The sequence below is a fragment of the Triticum urartu genome, unplaced genomic scaffold, assembly GCF_003073215.2.
Source record: "Triticum urartu cultivar G1812 unplaced genomic scaffold, Tu2.1 TuUngrouped_contig_5660, whole genome shotgun sequence".
Classification (NCBI taxonomy): Eukaryota; Viridiplantae; Streptophyta; class Magnoliopsida; order Poales; family Poaceae; genus Triticum; species Triticum urartu.
This window is the reverse complement of record NW_024116352.1, coordinates 1-3,665: the sequence shown is the minus strand read 5'-3', so window position 1 is coordinate 3,665 and position 3,665 is coordinate 1. Positions and strand designations below refer to the sequence as shown.

The following is a 3,665-nucleotide window of genomic DNA, read 5'->3' as shown; positions in this document are numbered from 1 at the left end:
AGCTACTCCTGCCCTGGCTGCCATCATGAGATGTGTGTACATTTGTTTGAAGAAGGTGAGACGAATAAAGGATGTAAAATACATAAATGAGAGGAGGTGCATGTGTCTTAGGGCCTCTCTAACCTATATCTTATAATGCTTTAGAGGAGCAAAATTTTATGTTTTCTCCTTTAAACCGCACATAACCGATCCCTCGAAAGCTTCAGAGGAGATAATAAATTACTCCACCCGCCTCTTTATCCCTAAACTAGTAAGCATGCACGTGCAACGCACGTCTCCGCCAATACACATAAAATTCATGTGAGTATAAAGTTTAAATTTGAATTCTATAAATTCTGGAAAATAGAACAAGGCATAAAAAAGAAAAGAAAATTGATGTACAACAATATGCATTTTTAACATCAACTCGTAAATGATGTAAATGATTCATGAACATAATATCAGATGAACATAAATATAGTGAGTAATCATGCATGCAGGGCATGTCTCAAATGATTTATACAATAAATCAAACATAAGGGACCTTACAAATTTTATGGTAAAAGAACCAATAGCAGAAACTGATGTGTTGCAATGCAACCTAAGGAAAATTAGATACATCTTTTGTCTAATACGCGTAAGAAATTTTCTCACAAACCGGGATGTCTTCTTAAGATTGGCGCCCTTAAACTTTGGTAAGTATATCAAATACTGGCATAAATGGAGGAAGCTGCTAGTATTTCACATCATAGTGGCTACTATTAAACACATGCTATTGGATCATGCACGCACACTGGCAGAACGCCTTGTTTTCATGTTCAACTTTGACTGTACCGTTGATGGTCTGGTTCAGCACAAGCAGTGGCACAACTTTAGAAGTCAAATTTCAATAATCTTTATTCAAGAGGTTAACTGAATTAAAAATATCATGAGTAACAAACATTCATCCTGGTGCTATTGTTATAAATAAATGTGCATTTATAGAAAATACCTGAATGAAAGGTATCTTTTTTCACTAATTTCTTGTTAGGACAGAAACTAGAAGTACCTTTGCTGAATCCCTCAAGTAGTAGAAGGGGTCACTGCTTGATTGTGAACATGAACTCCTGACCGGTTTTCAATGAGGCAAATCTTGAATCCTAATTTCTGGGCCTGAAGATGTTAAATCTAGCTTATATCAGAGCAAATAAGTTGGAATATGATGAAAGAAGGGTGGCATAAAAAGGTTTAATTACAATATTTATTGATAGAGCAAAATCATGTGCTTGCATGGGCATGCCAGACATATAATTGACTCCTCCATAAGAGTCTACAAGCATGGTCTCAACTCTTTCACCAACTCAATAACTTTCTGGTGTGATGCATGGTCTCCATGTGACATATTAGCCGAGCCACATTGATGCCATCCTCAGCAACATCCTAGATAATCTCCCTCGTGTTAGTTGAGGGACCAACTATGCACATAATCCTCATTTTGTGCCTAACATTTGGTTTAGACCACCACATACACATTGGCTGTTGTACTATTATTTGATGAATAGCCATAAGATGCTGGTAGTTCTCGTTTTCCCGTCAAGAAGTGTTCTTACAATTAATTTCAATGCATCAATTCATAAGGTTCCGTACCCACATAACAATGCACTATATTCAACTTAGTTAGCGTACAACAATTAGTAGAGATACATGACGTGATCATGTTGCACTTTACAGTACTAAGAAGACAACATGAATTAATACCAAATGCATTTGATTAAACTACAGCTCACTCGAAAAACAGTTGCTATGTGCTCTCACCATAGAGCACAGATCATAACTTATAATTCAGAGATACGTGTGTGCTCTTAGTGGGCACCTCGCTGCTATCTTCTCAAAAGAGAAATTACCTTGAGATTCTGGAAGCCGTCGCCGGTCCAGATGGAGATCTTGCTCGGCGTGTAGCTCTCATCCAGCTTGAAATCCATGTAGAGAGTAACAAGCTCGCCCCAACAACAAATTCAGAACAGAAAAAGGATCCCACACATAGAAGATTAGATATGTGTTTCGAATGGATACCCTCATACAGGTGGCAGGAGGAAATCAAGATCGACTTTAAGTCTAAAAGCATGCCCAGATACAACCGAACTAATCAATGTGCGTTATATAATAACAGGTAAAAGCGCGCTGTGACTCGCTCTCTCGCCTCGCTTGCTCTCCGTCACTACTTGACGCAACAAACACACCATATACGATGATTCGATCGAGTCTGCTTGGAAATCGATCTAGTCACATGGTATTCAAGTATTAGCATACTATTTTGATACGTCTTGCATGTAGAAACTGCTCTGTTTTTATTGAAGACTTGATGCACAATAGTTTGCACATGATTAGGCTCCTAATTAACTACTCTGGTAACTCTTTGGTTTATTGAAGACTCGATGAAAGGAATCACGCACCATCCAAACAAAATTGAGCGGAAGGCAATGGAAGATCGTTGACTTGTCGTGGTTACCTGAAACTCGATGGTGACCAGGTGTGGCTGCACACCGTCTGACCTGAGAAATATAAAATCCGCCAATGATGAGGGTGCCCCTGCAGTTTGGAATATCAGCGATGATCACAGAAGAAAAGCTATACCGTGGTGTTGGGGTGGAATGAGATAATGACAGGGTCAGCTGATCCAACATTTATCTGTTTCGAGAAGAAAAGGATAAACCATTTTCAATATACCACTGAAGTTTATGTGCATTACATTCAGTCACTCAATATGATTATATGACTCGAGCAAAATGTCCAATCGTGCATGCCCCAAATACCAAAACAGTCTTCATGTTGCATCTTAGGAATGAGTTTAAATAACAAGACCACAAGTAAAATCTCACTCAGGCGTCAGGAATCAGAATTGTATTGTCCGTGGAGAATTATCATACAATACAACTGCATTAATAAAACATTTGATTGGTGGAGGTACAGGCTTCCGGTATCAAAGTACCGAAAAATGTGTCAGTTTCATGCTTTATGAAACATCACTTATCAGCTAGTGAAATGCCCTCGAGATGAAGAGCAAAATAGGAGAAATAATAGTTTTCACTAAGATATGGAAAACAAATCATGGGACTCAAGATGAAGATTAACTTCAGTACCATAAATGCAAAGATTTGCAATGCCGTAAAAACTAACGCAGCTTACCGCCATATCCCAGAAGGATTTGCCGTAGATAGTACAAGTGTAGTGACTGAAAGTGTATGCCTGGGACTTACATTTGTCAGAACCATTTTTTACAGCCAGTAGCCAGATATATATTATCAGAAAAAACAAATTATTATTTTACTTGCTAATACCTGCAAGCAAGTTGAATGCATGGACTGACCAGAAAGAACAGCTCTAACTTCCTTGCTTGATGTGAATAGGAAGTCACAACAGATTGGACAGTTTGTCTCTAGCCCCTTCTTCAAACATCTGTGAATCAGAAAGAAAAAGGAAATCTGAATCAGCCAAGAACAGCAAGGAACCACGACTGCAAAAAAGATTCCTATGCAGAGACGGTATTCCTAGAACTTGACATGGCCAGCATATTATTCACCGTGGCTCCATGGGCGTGGCACATGGGCAGAGGTATGCGCTTACATCGGCCGGAGTGGAAGAGGCGTCTGGCCACCGGAGGCGCAGGAGGGGACATGGAGGGAGGGGAGGGGGGAGGGGACGACTGC

General features: G+C 39.6%; 1 long non-coding RNA gene across 22 annotated transcripts; it reads right to left on the bottom strand.

Moving 5' to 3' along the window:
- Nucleotides 1-413: 413 nt before the first annotated feature.
- Nucleotides 414-3,654, bottom strand: LOC125529520. 22 transcript variants are annotated; one of them, XR_007292667.1, is made up of 7 exons: nucleotides 3,583-3,654; nucleotides 3,297-3,414; nucleotides 3,145-3,204; nucleotides 2,593-2,646; nucleotides 1,863-2,510; nucleotides 1,028-1,131; nucleotides 414-823 (listed from the first exon to the last, which is right to left on the bottom strand). It is a non-coding gene; the product is annotated as an uncharacterized LOC125529520 (long non-coding RNA). The 22 variants fall into 22 exon arrangements; XR_007292679.1 differs by having other exon boundaries at nucleotides 3,326-3,414; nucleotides 3,583-3,646; XR_007292666.1 differs by having other exon boundaries at nucleotides 2,593-3,204.
- Nucleotides 3,655-3,665: the final 11 nt, after the last annotated feature.